General features: G+C 43.7%; 1 protein-coding gene and 1 pseudogene across 1 annotated transcript in view; both read left to right on the forward strand.

Annotated features, from left to right (window-relative positions):
- The window catches only part of LOC122898012 (cytospin-B-like), a 334,551-nt gene that overhangs the window by 266,557 nt on the left and 50,632 nt on the right, over positions 1–17,362 (forward strand).
- LOC122898013 lies at positions 5,773–5,941 on the forward strand (annotated as a pseudogene).

A 17,362-nucleotide genomic window follows, 5' to 3' on the forward strand; every position in this document is an offset into this window, starting at 1 on the left:
TCAGCAGGGAGCCTGCTTCCTCCTCTCTCTCTCTCTGCCTGCCTCTCTGCCAATTTGTGATCTCTCTCTCTGTGTCAAATAAATAAATAAATAATATTTTTAAAAAAAAGAGTCTGCCTTCGTCTAAGGTCATGATCTCAGGGTCCTGGGATCTGCTTCTCCCTCTCCCTCTGCCATTCCCCCTGCTTGTGCGCGCTCTCTCTCTCTCTCTCTCTCTCATAAATAAATAAATAAAAAGTCTTAAAAATAAAATTTTAAAAAAAGAAGAATGAACTAAAGACAATGTATTAAGACCAGATGACTGGGAAAATCACTGAGTGAGCCAGAGAGACAGACATACAGACACACTGAGAGAGACCCTGAGAGACACTGAGACCAGGAGGCTCAGGAAGAGAATTACAGAGGCAGCCTAAAGAATTCACTCTTAGAAATTTTAAGTTGTAGCCCAAAGGAACATCTAAATGGTTCTGTTACCTTCTGTTAAACTGCTGCTGATTCGTAGCAGGGCAAAATGGTTGCTGGTCAGTAGAGATGGTCTGTATTTTTCCCTTCAACTAAATATCCATCCTTCTTCCCCCAGGATGCTTCTGTTCTCATAGGAGGCGTGGAAAGCAATAAGATCGTTTTTTTACAGTGCTCCTTTGCTTTTACTCTGTGGCCCTGCCCTTGATCTTTCTGGAGTTTTATCCTCTAAACTGTTCTCTCTCAGGGTGACGCTTTTAAAGATTATAGAATGAGATTAGCCCTCCCTAATTTTAGCAACACTGGTGTGCTCTTTAGTTTGATTACATGTTGTCTGTTGGTTTGTGGCTTCATCTGTCTGCTCCACTGTCTTGTCCACAAGTCCGTTAGTTCTGTCAAAGTGACCTGTCCTCACTGCTCTTCCCGGTCTACCCTCAAGACACAGCGTGGCTGTGATCCCTTCCTTGGCCACCTTCCCTGACCCTATGGGCGGGGCCACTGCCCTTCTTTGCTCCCCAGGTTTCACATTTTCTCTTTCTACTCTCTTTGCCCTGCTGTATCGCAACCATCTCCCGACATAGCTGTCACATACTTTCCTACATTTATACCTCTATCACTGGGCTTGGCCCCTTCGAGAATTTAGGAAAGATTTGTCAGATGCGAACAGTCTGAACTACATTCATGCCAGGGCATCGTGATGGAGAGAGTACACAGATGGTTGGAAATCTTAGAGCTAGAGATTAATATTTAGGAATTGCTCACTTGGAATGGCTGTTTGAAGCCTGAGAAGTAGACTGTGGAAAGGGTGCCGAGAGAAGAGAGCAGAGTCCACAATCTCCTGTCCTTCCCATCTCTCGCGTGCCTTAGGTCAGAAGTCTGGGTATATGGCTAGTGTAGTACAGGCCTGGTCCCGTCTTTTGGCCACTGCTTACAACAGAAATGATTTTCAGTAAAGTGAAAGCCACAGTGTGCGGGTGTTAACAGCTCCCCTTCCCCTTCCCACATTCAGCCCTTGAAGGGGCCCCAGGTCCTATGCATCTGAGGAGCTAGAAGTCGGCAGGGAGTGCTTCTCCTGCATGAAGTCTCAGAAACGTGAGATCAGAGAGGAACGTTCCCCACAGCCAGGCCAAGGAGGCCCCAGTGTACCAGTCCATGCACTGCTGGGCTCGCGAATGAAAACCTCCATGCCCTCCATGTGGGGATTTGCCGTTGTCCAAGAAACACTGACACGTCTCGGTGCCGAAGGCCAAACCCAGCTTTAGCAATGAAAAGGTGTGATCCCCTTGGAGGGGGATTTAATAACTTGAGGTACAGCGCTCAGGCTGAACATTGAGAATGAGCAGAGCTAAATCAAAGAGACAGAAGAAAGCATCCACCAGAAAAAAAGTAGTAACTCAAAGAGTTATTGTTCCTGATTCGAAACTTTGATCAGATGAAACAAACACAAATGATAACAGCCCCTACTGAGAACTGAATTAGTTTTTTTGGAAGGATATCTTGTCAGACACAAAGATACTGGTATCATGAAATTGGTAACATGTTTGAGAGACCAGTGTAGGAAGGGAGGAAAGGAACGGATGGAGAAGACGTAAAAAATAAAAGGAGAAAACCTAAGCTGAAGGAGATTTTAGGCTTCAGATTAAAGGACTCACAGTAGTCTGGAAAAAGACATAATTTAATGGCTCCACTGCAGCAATAAAGATAAAAATTCTGCCAACTTCTAGACAGGAAGATGGGTCAGTTTTGAGGGGAATCAGGATGGCGTTGAAATGCTCACGCACCAACAGCTAGGACAGTTGGTCGGGACTGTTGACCAGAAGGATCTGGAATCTTCTAAACGCAGCCATATCAGCCTGGGTTCTTACTCACGGGGCCGCAGGAGCTGATCTGGGTTGATGTAGGAAGAAAAACCAGTTTTAATGGATATTGAGTTGCTGTGGAATTGTCCGAGGGCTGGAGAGTGAGACGTTGGAGATAGAGCAGCCCGGAACAGTGCCGAAACTCTCACAAAGCATCGGCTGAGGCTGGAGGCTGCTGCTCTGTGCGTGGGCCAAGACAGTGCAGGCTGCACCCGACCTACCGGCAGGGATCCTGGTCTTGAAGCAGCCGCCGAAGCTGCCGGCGACCAGGTAAGCATCCTGGTCCTTGCTTTGTAGCACTGGTTCCGGAGTCAAGTTCCACTTGGGGCAGGTGGAATTTCTGGCAGGGTCAAGGGGGCATCTAAGCTTGTAAAGGGGGGCTGCAAAAGCAAACAGCTGATATTTTCAGCTAATTCAGTGGGAGGAGGACCTGCCTTCAAAAGAGAAATAAAGTAGGGAAGAAAGGTAGGAAAGCTAGATCGTCAGAAAGAATGCCAGTTACAAATTCTCCTGCCAAGATATCCCTTAATGAATCAGAATAAAAAAGGATATTTTTAGACGTGAAGGATTTATTATACTCTACGTGAGCAACTATTCAAATGACCAATTAGATACTGGTAATTGGATCAGCAGAAACCTTAAGCCAGAGGAAGATCAAGCATATAAGACACTGTGACGAGCAGTGAATTGTGCAGCCTGAGACATTGGGGATATAAATTGAGGAGGCCAACGCAGCCGAAAATTCATAATGTAACTGTAAAGCGGGATTCTTGGGGGGAAAAAAAAAGATCATACTTTCAGGGAAAATCTAGACAAGGGCACAGAACTGAAAATTCTAGAGTAGCTCAGCAAAACCCACAATTGCAGTGGGGGCATTCAAGGCCTTCATAGATCAAATCACTCTAAAATTAATCTCACCTTTGTTGGTGAGGAAGTAAGGGGGCCATGGTGGTTTACTTGTGATGAAGGCTTGGTTAGGACTATTAAGAATGGCCAGTAACCACAAACAGAAAAGAAATGCATAGTATTCCCCAAATAAGGGGGATTGAGGATGGTAATGCCTGGTAAGCCGGTCAGAAAGGAATAAAGTGAAGCAGTATCAGATCAGCAAAAGTGATGGGGGGAGAAGAGAACGAAAGAAGAGTTAATGAACAGGAAGCAAAATAAGAAACAAGAAGCAGAAACAAGAAAGCCAAAGAAAAGCCCCACGATAAATATTCTTAAGCTAAATTCACCAATTAAAGAACAAATAGGAGACATATATCAGTGCCTCACAGAGAAGAAAGTAAGAACAGGAACACTGAACATGAAAAAGAGGGATATTACATACCGATAAAAACCAAATATATGTGACCATCTTTAATCTTTAAGCAACAAAATATATAGAACAAAAACTGGAAATAAAAGATGCATTGTTTTTTCTTTAAAAAATCCATACTGTACCAGAAGATGTTAATTATGTGGTCTTTCTAATTTGACAGCCCAGGGAAGCTAGACTGCTAACTCGGATGCCCACGGGGACCACGTGCGTAGCACGAATATGTGAATTATTGGGTGTAAGACAGCAGAGATGATGGGAATCGCACAGTGAACTAGAGAATGCATGCCTTGCCTAAAGGCATTGAGATTCATACATTTAAAGGACTTTGCCAGCCAAATAAAACATATCTGTAGCTTGCAGGCTGCCTGTTTTCACCCTCTGAAACAAACAAACAAAAGAAGCAAAAACATAGAAGTTATAAATAAAAGATTCGACACATTTATGGAACAGGGAATATACATTCTTTAGGTCTAGGATTGTTTGCAGGACTTGGTCATGTACTTTGTCACAGAATTCCTATTTTAAATGCAATAATCTGTCATCATAATCCAACAAAATAAATGATAAAAAGATAATTATTTTTTAAAAAACTACTTTGGAATTCAGAGACATGGTGTTTAAATAATTTCGGCACCAAGAGAAGGTCAAAACAAATTATGAATAATCTAGAAATACACAGAGGGAGTGAGGTTTTGTAACCACAAAATGTATGATCACGGACGCTTTTATTACCATAAGAGAAAAAGGACTGAAAACGTCTGCGTGAAATAGTCAACCTGTGAAACTAGGAGAAAAGCAAAAGAAAAAAGAGAGAAATAATCATGTTAAAAGCTGAAAGGCATGAGGTAGAAGACATAAAACTGTAAAGAAGAGAAGTCAAACCAAACACTAGTTTTTTGAAAAGACAAATAATGGACGTGATCTCTGATTAAAGAAAAGAGGAAAAATATTAAAAATAAGTGAGGATCTATTGTTACAGATACGAAGGAAATGAGGAATTCAGTGTATAACAATATATACAAAAACGGTGCATTTCCCTCAAAATATAAATTCACAAAATTAGTCCTGGAAAAAGTATAAAACTTGAAGTATTATTATTATTTTACATTGCTTTGGTATCAATGCAGTAAGGCAAAAACATCTTTGGCTTAAATATTGAAAAGAAAAGTTAGACCGACGAATAAGGGAATTTGTAAGTGACTGTAAGTCACTTGTAAGTAACTTGTAAGTAACATTTTTAAAAATGTTTTATATATAAGATAAATATGGAAAAAATAATAGCTTTTTCCTGTACTAGAAATAACTAGTTAATGGTAGAAATTGAAAAAAAAAATCCAGTGCAGAGGTAACGTAAAATATCTAGGAATAATTTTAACTAGAATATTATAGGACATAAGGTAAAAGGTGTTAAATCTCCTTGAGGTTCTTAAAATAAGACTTAAAATAATGGAGAAGCTATACTCCATTCCAGAAGGGGCAGACTTAATATTATAAAATTATTAATGTATCTCAAATTAATATGCCTGGATATGATACTAATTTCTCCCAGAATTATTTCTTAGGGGGAAAAAAGGAAGCTCCTTACATTCAGGACTCACAGAGTGTCATTTTTAACCAAGTGACATGTTCTTAATTACTTGATTCTGAATAACAAAGTAAGATTCGGGGGAATCAGCCTAAAATAACCTCAGTTTTCATTTTAGAGCCTTACAGAGGCCGTCTGACAGAGCTGGTTTAGAAAAAGGGAGGCATATTTAAAACAAATTTGCTGTGTATTCTGTGGAGTATAATCTCACAGTTGCAAGTGTTCCGTATCGTTAAATCAAGGCTTTGAAAGATATTATATGACAGAGTAAGCGCTTCTGTTGTAGGTCACCAATATACACTCACAGGAATTTTTTTTTTAAAGAAATTGACATAATACCATGTAAATATGTATTTGAGACTTGGTACGAAATTTTCAGTGATCTTATGATTGCAGTCTTGGATTCAAAAAAACGCCAAATCTCAAAACAGATTACTTAGATGGCTCTCTGGTAACCTGGGAGAGAAGGCTTTAAAGTGGCCTTCGTAATAACAAGGGCAGCACTGAGACCATGCATGGGATGAACGTGGATAAAAATGTTCTTGAGCTTTGCGCAGTGGCAGTATCGTAGCCAATGAGGTTTATCCGAGGCGCGATTATTGCTAATTGAAAAATGTTCTTGAGGTATGAGCACGGGATCCATGTTTCTAAATGCGTATGTTTTATAAAATGTGGTTTAAATATGTACATATAAATTGAAGTTTAATAAATTAATATATGTTCTATAAGGCAGTAAGGTATTATAAGTAATTATAGTAACATATTTAAGAAATACCCAATTTATTAAATTTTTTAAAATGTTTTACATATAACGGGTTATACACATTACGTGTTAAATAGATATGAATAATATGTAAATTGAAGTAGGGATTTGACTCTCTGTAGCAATAAAAGCTTACTCAAGTTGGTCAAGAAGTTCGTATTCTATTAACGAAAACCTGATTTTGTTTCCCAGGTAAAGGTCTGGGTACGTGGCCTAGACCACGTACCCAGACCTTTACCTGAGAAACCTGGGGCTCGAAGGTGCTGAGCCTTGATTCTTCCTGACATCTGGCTCCACCAGGTGAGATCCTGACCTCAGGGTCCCACGTGTGACATGTGCATATCAGGCAGCAGAGTGGAGGAAAGGAGTGAGCACTGACTGGTAAGGAGAGCTTCCAGAAGCTACTGTATCCAGTGGGCCAGAACTTGGTCACCCAGCCGCCCCCAGCTGCAGAAGAGGCTGGAGAATGTCCTTATTCTGAAACCACGTGCCCCTCGCAAAAGTCCTATTATTGAGAAAGGAAAAGAGAAGCAATACTGAGGTATATGCAGCCTCTGCTTGCACATAGGTAAAAATCTGGGGGAAATATTGCAGAAAATCCTGAATCTATGAGGTACGCCTGTAAACTGTCGGGTATGGTGGTGGCATAGGTCAGTTGACAATGGTATGATAATTCAATGCGAGGAGGAGTATGCTGTATATTCTAGTGCTAAAGTAGAAGTCACAAAGGCAAGTTTACAGCTCTCAAAAAAAAAAAAAGTTTACAGCTCTCTGTCATATATGCGTGTGTTACAATCCCAGACTAAAGACTGATAAGCCCCTCTGTGTCGACACAGAAGAACACATTCTTTCCATATCTCTTCCTGTGCGCATCTCAGGAAAGTGGGGGATCTTGATTACATCAGTTTTAGAAAGAGCATTATCATTTCTACTTGCAGAGGGACGAGTTTGTTGACTAAGAGTATGAACTTTGGAGACCACGTTTCGCGGGTTTGAATTCCAGCTCAAGACTCGTAACCTTGGGCAGGGTATCTGCACCCACCTTTGCCTCGGTTTCCTGTGACCTAATATACCCATAAAGTCAGCACCTGCTACAAAGGCCTTAAATGGGCTCATACGTGTAAGGTATCCACTGCAGAGTAGGTTGTACATAGGGGAGGGCCATTTTTCTTTCTTTCAATTACAAATATTTATGACATAAGTCAAGGAAAAGGGAAGGTTCACTTTAGGCTTTGGGTGGTAAAACGCCAAACATATTTTTATCGCTTTTAGAGCTTGATTTTGAAGAACATGGTGAAGCAGTTTATTTATTTATTTGGAGGGGGCAGATCAGGGGTGGGAGGTGGGCAGACTGGGAGAGAGAAAGAATCTTAGGCAGGCTCCACACTCAATGCAGGGCTCGATCTCGTGACCCTAAGATCATGACTTGAGCCAGAATCAAGAGTTGGACGCCTAACCCACTGAGCCACGTGCCTTTACTTCTTCTCCCTGTTCCGAAGAAGTGGCACCAGCTTGGCCCATAAAGTGTCCAAACACTGAGCATCTCGTATTTACCAGCATGAACTTTACCCTGTCTTCAGTGTCTCTTTGGAACCGGCAAATCGTCAGCGGAATTACCTTTGGCTTCCCTGTCTTGACATTTTAACGAGAAGAACGCTAGGATGAGAAACAGAGGCATACAGTTAACGGGTTTATGAGAGAAAACTGTGTCATCAGCCTAGGGGGGGGCGTGATGAATTGAATTGTAGTTTCCAGAGATGGAAACTGCCTCCCATCCCGTGCGCTCTTCCACATGGTGACTTTGCCACCGACTCTGTCAAGAATGTGAGCCTTCAATCCGGGCAGGCCTAGGATTGCTTCAGCCACCGGAAAAGGACAGAAGTGACCCCATGTGACCGCCAAGCCTGGCTTGTAAGAGGCCCTGCAGTGACCCCCACCCTTGTGTGCAGACATAGCCCTGGAGCCCCGAGCCATCTGTACTGGGCTCAGCCACCCCAAGACCACCCTACTGGAATACTCTCCCCCCCACACACTCCGGTGGTCCACTTCCACTCCCATATGATGGCCCTGGTTGTCCTTTCCGCCATGTGACTGAGCCAGCTGGCCTGTCCGGCCCAGCCAGTCTTGAAGTGACTGAGCCCCCAGCCAGCACGGGGACGGCAATCACCAGGCAGCATCGACCTAAGTTATAACTGCCTGGCCAAGCCTTTTCCAAAATCCTGAACTGCAAAATAAGATGGTTCTTTCTAGCCATGAAGTTGTAGGGGAAACTTTGTCCTGAAACAATGGTAACTTGCTCAACAGTATATGTAATTTTCAGTTGTCATCTAATATCCCACGCGGGGGTGGTGCAGCATTTTTCCTCTTCCCTGGATGTGGTGGCGTGCGGATGTGAGGCCTGGAACCGTCCAGACCTCCCCCTGGCATGAGGCAAGGCAGCTCACTGATGAAGGCAGCCTGTTGAGGAACGCAGGGGCAGGGGAGGGAGAGCCATGAGCACATTCTTCATTGCTGGACCCCAAGCCAGACTTGCTCCCAGCATTCCAGTTACGTGAGCCAAAAACATTTCCTATGATTGTTACAAGCTTGAGTTGGGGGTTCTCTTGTGACCAGGAGATTCCTTGCTCGTGGTGACCACATCTGCAGCATTTTTGAGATTCTGGGTAATGTTTCAGAGGGACATTGCTAAATCAGAGACTCCCGGGGCAGTCCACCCGATGAGTGACCCCCGGCTCCCCTGAGGCTTGGCAGGAAGGACTAGGAATGCTCTGCTTACAGAGTAGAAAACCAAGGAGAAACAAAGCTGCCGTCACATATTCAGATGTCATGTGGAAGAAGCAGTCGTTTTGTTCTTCGTGGTTCCAGATTGTCCCAGAACTGGCACCAACATGTGCCATATTCACGAAGATCGAATTCAGCCACATATAAAGAAGGATTGTCCAAATCTTTCCGCTTCCCATGGTGGAAGGCCTGTCTAATGCCGGCTTCTCTTTCCCTGAAAATCTTCGTCGGTGACTGGCACATGAGACTGGGAAATAGCAGCCGAGATCAGACGTTGTCACTACTACTTGGTATGAAAGATTAGGTTACATGATTCCTCTGTTTCTAACAGTTCTGAAATAACACATTTTGTGATTCATTAGGTATGGGAAGACATACTTATTGTGAGACCCATGGGCAAGTTGTGAAGCCTCTAGACTCTGTTTCCTTATGCATAAAATGAAGATAACAATACTTTGCCAAGTGATTTTTGGGAGCCTCAAATTAATGTGTATGAAGATGCTTTGAAAACCAAAGCACTACACACGTTAAGTGGTAGTATCATTTCCCGCCTTGTGAACTCCCAGTGTGACGAATGTGGTCAATTCCTTAAAGTTCTATGTTTTGACCTATGCATGGTTTAAGAAAAAGTACAGGAAAAAGTGATGGTAATCCAGATAAACCTATTTGGCATGCCCTGTCCACCTAATTCTCTGATTTCTGTCATTGCAAATTCAGGTGAATTTGGTATCTTTTAATGGTGGCATTTGGAAGTTTCTCGCTGATTGCAATGACATGGGGCTACCACTCAGCCAAGTTGTAATTTTAGGGAGTCAGAGCTAAACTGTGATCCAGAGCGGGTCATTCTTGGTTACATCAAGACTCATAGGAGCGCGTGGGCAGCTCTTTCGGTCAAGCGTCCAACTCTTGAGCCCAGCTCAGGTCTTGATCTCAGGGTCATGCGTTCCAGCCCCGCCTTGGTCTCCGCATACCTCCCTCCTCCCCAGAAACGCTCACAACTTGGGAAGTGGATCTTTTGTCATCTCTACGGAGAGGAAGGCTGCACATGGAGAGGCAGATCTTCTAATTCACACAAGTCCCACCGCTCTCAGCTCCTCCTCCTCCTCTCTGTTTGCTGCCTAGGGACCCCGGGGGGCATCTCCTGTGCAACGGTGTTGTGAAGATTTCCTTTGGCGCACACAGTGGGCCAGGAGCTAACCTAGCACACAGAGTGAATTGTGAGACCAGCCGTTGCCCCGGCCACTTCAGTGTCAGCGGACAGGAGACGTCCCCACCTGCTCTGTGCTTTTCAAATGGCATGTTGGGAGCTGCCCTTCCAGAACCGTTTTGCATTTTGGCTTCTCCTGGAGATGCCAGCACCCGGCCATGTGGGCCGCCCACAAGGAGCCGTTCAGCCCGTGCTGTCATCTCTCCTCGTTAACACTACCGCTTTGTCTCTTGCCTTATCTTGCCTTGAGCTCAGTACAGAGTGGTCACTGTATCCTCCCCGGGCCAGAGCCCCCACACAGTGTTAGGGGGCTTTTGTTCAGAGACCCTCTCCCGTCTGGAGCACTGTTCATGGTGGCCGTGGAACAGTGTGGCTCTGTGGGAAAGAGAAGGACACAAATTTACAAGTGTTTTAAACTCTCACCCAAGCCACTGAGCAAGTGGAGTGCGAGTAAAATTAACTTGGCATTCTGAGAAAAAAAAAAGGGGGGGCGTGCAAAATGAAGACAAGACAAAAAACTTTTATGGTGTTTCAAAAACCATCTCTAAATGGTGACCCTGCCCTTTGCTTTTCTCGAAGGCAGCAAAATAAGCAAGTAATATGGTTCATTAGCCTCTGTAGGATTCTTTTGTGCGTTTTCCCTGCTGTTTGGTTTGCAGAGGAGTTTCTGTGAGGTTTAATATGAAATACATGAATCTCTAGAAGATACTCCACTGAAACTCCCCGCAGGGTTGGTCTAGCTCAGAAAAAATGATGTTGCAGTCACCAGTGAGGTGGGGCCGGCGATTTGATACCAAAGCTTAGTTCCTTCTGGCTGTGTGGCCTTAGACTTTTTGCCGTTATCTCCCTTGTTCTAAGTCCAAAGGAACAGTGCTGCCCATAAAACCAACGGACTGCTGATTACCTACTTCCGCACCGTATTTGCAAACATTCCCATTTCTTTTTCTCCATGCTTACCATCCAAGGTAGTGCATGCACAGGTTAGAAAATGGAATGGTACAGGGCCTCTTCTCGTGAAAAGCAAAACTGCTGTTGCCCTACACCTTCCCACTTCTCAAAGTTAACCGCTTATACTTGTGTACGCTGCATTTTTTTTTTTTTTTAAATAGACTTTTAGAGCAGGTTTGGGCACAGCAAAATTGGGCGAGCACAGAATGCCCATACAACCCCCGCCCTCCCAACACAAGTGTGGACAGCCTCCCTCGCCATCAGTGTCCCTCACCGCAGTGGTACAATTGTTAGAGCTGATGCACTTATGTTGACGCATCACAGTTACCCAGAGTCTGTGGTTTACATTCTGTGGGTCTGGGCAAATGTATCCAGTATGATAATACCATACAGAATAGACTCATGGCCCTAAGAGTCCTCTGTGCACCCCTATTCGTTCTCCCTTCCCCCGACCCCATGGCAACCACTGATCTTTCTGCTGTCTTCATAATTTTGCCTTTTCCAGAGTATCAGATAGTTGAAATCATACAGTACGGAGCCTTTTCAGATTGGCTGCTTTTTCTTAGTCTGTGTTTAAGGATCCTCCCTATTTTTGGAGCTTCGTAGCACATTTCTTTTTTGCACTGAATAATACTCCATTGCCTGGATGTATCACGGTTCCTCCATTCACCTCCTGAAGGACATCTTGGTGGCTTCCACGTTTTGGCGATTATGAATAGCACTGCTGTGAACAGCTGTGTGCTGGTTTGTGCGTAGATGTGAGTTTTCAACCCATTTGGGTAAATACCAGGGTATGCGATTGCTGAATCATGGCAAAGAGTATGTTTAGTTTTGTAAGGAACTGCCAAACCGTCTTCCCCAGTGGCCATACCATTCTGCATTTCCACCAGCAATGAAGGAGCATTCCTATTGCTCCACTTCCTTCTCGGCAGCAGGAGGGGTTGTTGGCGTTTTGGATTTTAGCCATTCTCTTCGGCGTGTTGTGGTCTCTCATCGTTGTTTTAAATTGTTCTTCCCTAATGACAGGTGGTGTGGGATGTCTTTTCATATGCTTATTTGCCATCTGTTTGTCTTCTTTGGTGAGGTGTCTGTTCAGGTATTCTGCCCATTTAAAAAAATTATTTATTTGATAGACAGAGATTACAAGTTGTCAGAGAGGCAGGCAGGGAAAGAGGAGGAAGCAGGTTCCTTGCTGAGCAGAGAGCCTGATGTGGGGCTCGATCCCAGGACCCTGGGATCATGACCTGAGCCAAAGGCAGAGGCTTAAGCCACTGAGCCACCCAGGAGCCCCTCTTTTACCCATTTTTAATTCGAGTTGTTTGTTTTTTTATTCTTGAGTTCTTTGTCTGTTTTGGATAACAGCCCTTTATCAGATATATATTTTGCAAGTATTTTCTCTCAGCCTGTGATTTGTCTTCTCATTCTCCTAACATAGCTAGTTTTTGGCTTTTCATTTTTTTTTAAGATCTTATTTGTTTGAGAGAGTATGAGAACATGAGAGGGGGAAGGGCAGAGGGAGAAGCAGACACCCTGCTGAGCAGGGAGCTGGATGTGGGGCTCGATCCTGGAACTCCAGGATCATGACCTGAGCCAAAGGCAGTCACTCAACCAGCTGAGCCACTGAGGTGCCCCTAGTTTTTCAGATATAGACATTTTGTTGACTCCTCCTCTAACAGATGAGGATTTAACTCATAACTTCACCTCCTCACAGTCTTAATGTGACTTCTTTAAGTTCCTTTCTTGCCTACATCCTTTATTTCAGTAACATTTTCCATGTTTATTTCTTGCTTTGTCGGTTGTATATAGTATCTTTGAAACTCTCCATATGCAGGATGAGGTTGGATATTATTGTCACTACAATTTCTACCAGCTTTTTCCACCTGTGGTCTACCTCCCCATGTCTTTCATTTGTACTTTCACTTTTTCTTAAAGCTTTTTAATTTTTTTTTAAAGTAATCTCTACATCCAGTGTGGGGCTCGAACTCACAACCCTAAGAGCAAGAGTCACATGCTGTACCAACTGAACCCACCAGGTGCCCTCTACTTTAACACTTTTGCTAGCTGGGATAATGTTCCAATGTTCTATAAAATCATCTTGCAGATTGTGTATAGATCAATTGAAATAGTACTGATGTAATTGTGACTATATATATATTCCCTGCAGAGGAAAGTCATCTGTTAAAATTTTGTGACCTTTCTCATGCAACTTCTTGTTTTTATGAAGTTTCTGGTTTTCTCACTGTTTTTTTTTTATTACATCCTCATTCTTTTTCATATTCTTCATCAGTTAGATGTTCTTTCCAAGAAACTTCCCTCAGTTGCACTTTATCCTCTTGACCCAGCTTGGATTTATTCTCCCGACTTGGTCCGTGGGTACCATCTTGAGACTCACCTTGACTGGTCTGCTCTCTTAGAACCTCTGCTCTCCCTGGATAATTCACCTTCTCTCTCTGTCTCTCTGGTTTACTCCTTTGTTTTCAAATGACTTACTTAGAAAAAGGGTGTTACCGTTTCTGAGTTTAGTTTCTGAGTTCCCTCAGAACTTTGAAGGCATTTGCTTTTTGCCTCCAAGAGTTCAGTATTGCTACAATATGGCCAGTCTCAAGCTCACACCCCTTCCCCAGACTTGTAGGTGTTCTTGTTGTTCTGAAAATTTATAGACAGCGTATTTTACCATCATGTGGGTCTTTTTCATTCACTTCGTGTGACACAAGTTCTGGAGACTCAATATTCTTCATCCTTGGGGAATTCTTTCACATCAGTCCTTTGGGAATTTCCTCCACTCTGTTTCCATGGGTCTATATTTCTGATTTCTGGGTCTCTCTCTCTCTCTCTCGATCTCTTTTTTTAAGATTTTATTTATTTATTTATTTATTTATTTATTTATTTATTTATAGAGCATGTGTGCACACATAGGGAGGGACAGAGACAGAATTTCAAGCAGACTCTGAGCTGAGCTCAGTGGACTCGGGGCTCAATCTCACAATCCTGATGAGATCATGACCTGAGCCAAAATCAAGAGTCAGATGCTTAGCTGACTGAGCCTCCCATGCACTCCTATTTCTGGATCTTCTGTTACTTGACTGTGTGATCTTTTGGATTGGCCCTGAGTGTTTAATCTTTTCTATTTCCATCTTGTTATCATTTTTTTCCACATATTGGGAGAGTTCCTTGATTTTGCATTCCATCCTTTCTATTGAATTTTTTAATTAAAAAAAGAACGTATTTAAAATTTTTGAGAGCTTTTTCTTGTGCCGTCTTCTTCTTTCTTCCAAGCATTCTGGCCTTGTTTTAATGGGTGTAGATCCCCTTGAAACTCCAGCTCTGTCAGTGAGGCCATCCTTGAGCTCCCTCTATAAATGAGCCTTCTTCCTTATCAGCCCCCTCCTTGCCAGTGCTCTCTGCACTCCAGGTCTTTCACACATTCTGTTCACTCTTTCTTAATCTACCCTTATGCCTTTTATCCAAACTAGAGGTACTTTTGTTATAATTCACTTATGCTGATCGAATAGGTAGTTTGATATTCAGATCTGTTGCTCAGATGAGTGGTTCATATAAGAACCCAATTAGGGAGTCATCAGTATATAGGTGGTATTTTAAGATCATGAGATGGAGGGCGCCTGGGTGGCTCAGTGGGTTGAGCCGCTGCCTTCGGCTCAGGTCCTGATCTCAGGGTCCTGGGATCGAGTTCCGCGTCAGGCTCTCTGCTCAGCAGGGAGCCTGCTTCCTCCTCTCTCTCTCTGCCTGCTTGTGATCTCTCTCTGTCAAATAAATAAATAAAATTAAAAAAAATTTTTTTTAAAAAAGATCATGAGATGGAGTAGTATCACCAGGAAAATAATTTGTAATAAAAGAAGAAAAAAGGCTCAGGACATAAGTCGGAAGCTTCTGACAAATAGAAGCAGAGAGAGGAGGAGGAGCCAGCAAAGGAAGAGACAGAGGACTGCTCCTGGATTAAGAGAGAAACCTGGAGAGTGGGACATCAGAGGTGTGCTTCAGAAAGGAGGGAGTTGTGCCAGCTCTGCTGAGAGGACTGATGATGTCTGTTGTGTTGGCCCACGTGGAGGTCGCCGATGGCCTCAGCAGATAGGGTTTTGGTTGAGTAATGGCAGTGGGTAGAGGAGCGAATGACAGGGGAAGAACGGAAGACAACCAGTAAACAAGATTAGATATTAGCTGGAGGACGATGTGGACTCCAGATTTCTTTTTTTAAAAGCTTTTATTTTTAAGCAATTTCTACACTCAATGTGGGGCTTGAACTCATAACCACAAGATCAAGAGTCACATGCTCTACTGACTAAGCCAGTCAGGTGCCCCAGATTCTTTTTTTTAATAATTGAGGAGAGTTAAGTATGTTTAAATGCCCATCAGAAGGATCCAGTGGAAAGGAAATGCTATTTCAATAAGCCATAGATCTACTGGGGACATTTAATGGGTTAAATAGATATGTTGGGGGGGGCCCTAAAATGAAAAGGTTGGATATGTTGATTTGGACACTATTATGCCTGATCCTGAAAGCCCAGGGAAGACGTTTGACATTGATGATCCGGCGGGTGAGGTGGGGGTAGGGGGGAATTGCTTACAGATTCTGGAACAGAATAGCAAGCAAGATGTTTAAGTCATATTAGTCCATTAGATCTCCAAGCCGGGAGAGACTGGAATGGAGGACCTGTGAGCACAGTTCAGACATTTAGATGAAGCATTCTTAAGGACTTCGACTGGATCCATACCAAAAGGAAAAACAAAACAAAAATATGGAAACATTTCCAGAAACAGCAGGTTTTAGGGTTTTAGGTTTTGGGTGGTTACCAAAAAAGAAAGGGGGGAGGACGTTTAAATATATTTTTCTTTTAAAGATTTTTTATTTTTTAATTTCAGAGAGAGTGATCAAGAGAGCACAATCAGGGAGAGGGGCAAAGGGAGAGGAAGAAAGCTCCCTGTTGAGCAGGGAGCCCCATCCCGGGCTGGTTCCCAGGACCCTGAGATCATGACCTTAGCCAAAGGTGGTGCTTAACTGACTGAGCCACCCAGGTGCCCTTCATTTGGCATTTTAGAATGTAACATATAAGGGGCACCTGGGTGGCTCAGTCATTAAGTATCTGCCTTCAACTCAGGTCATGATCCCAGCATCCTGGGATCGAGCCCCACATTGGGCTCCCTGCTCTATGGAGAGCCTGCTTCTCCCTCTCCCACTCCCCCTGCTTGTGTTCCCTTTCTTGCTGTCTCTGTCAAATAAATAAATAAAATCTTTTTAAAAAATCACATTAGTCTTCCCAATTATGAGGTAGAGCTTGCTTTCATTTTAAATTCATGTAGTTTGACAGCCAGCCTCAGTAGGAATAAGTGACGGTCTGGTGTGAGGATGGGGAAAAGACCCAAGAAGTAAGAGTGCCAGCCAAGCGGTCCCTGTTCCATCAGCCCCAGGCTTCCGGCCACCTCTCTGCCCCCCTTGCCACGGTGTATGTGTCAGGAGCTGTGCCCCTTTTCAGGCTTCTAGGACGTAATGCTTTAGCAATGAGGCTTTTTAAAATTATTATTTTATTTATTTGAGAGAAAGAGTGGAGGAGGGTCAGAGGGAGAAGCAAACTCCTGCTGAGCTGGGAGCCTCATGCGGCACTCGAATCTGGATCTCCGGGATCATGACCTGAGTGGAAAGCAATTGCCCAACTGAGCCCCCCAGGCACCCTAGCAGTGAGACGTTTTTACTCACAGTACTTGAGGTGGACAGAGTTGTAGATCCTCTGACTGACTGCATTCTAAGCAATAAGACTCGCCCGCTCTGTCCAGGACGAGGACGCCTGGACACCTGCGCTGCATGGGGTGGTGAGCCACCACGCACCAACCTTAATCTGGTCCCACAGTGAATTTTCGCCACCCTCTACACTTAACTTATGGTAATTACGGTTTTGGAAATGATGTGTACAAAGCTGGGAAGAACCTTTAAAAAAAAAAAAAGCAACTTAGGAGAACAGTCACACTAGTGACTTCCTTCGGTGCTGATGAGGTGTCAGAAGGGATTACAGAAAAAGAACAGTTGTAGTAACAAATACGACTGGATTGTGTATTTCATAACACACAGCTGGATGTCTTTCACAAATGTATTTTGACATTAAAAAATTCCTCGTGGTTTAGGTAAGGTGCAAGTAGTAACACCTATGTGGAGAATGAACTAAGATTTGGCAGCAGAGGGTGGAGTCCCCTGGGGCTGGAAATGATGATAGAGCTGATCTGTTGTTCAGTTTGATGCCTGCCCGGCCGACGAATGGTCAAAAAGGAGCCTTAGTTTCAGTGTCTGTGTACGGAACGGCCAGTGGCTCTGTGACGACCAGTTTGGATCCCCCCGGCTGCCTGTTCTGACAACAGTTTGGCCAAAACTGGACTCCCATCTTCCGTTTTCCTTAGGGGCCCTTGGCATCATCAGGATTACCTAATCCAG

Source organism: Neovison vison, unplaced genomic scaffold (genome assembly GCF_020171115.1).
Source record: "Neovison vison isolate M4711 unplaced genomic scaffold, ASM_NN_V1 Scaffold_088, whole genome shotgun sequence".
Lineage (NCBI taxonomy): Eukaryota > Metazoa > Chordata > Mammalia > Carnivora > Mustelidae > Neogale > Neogale vison.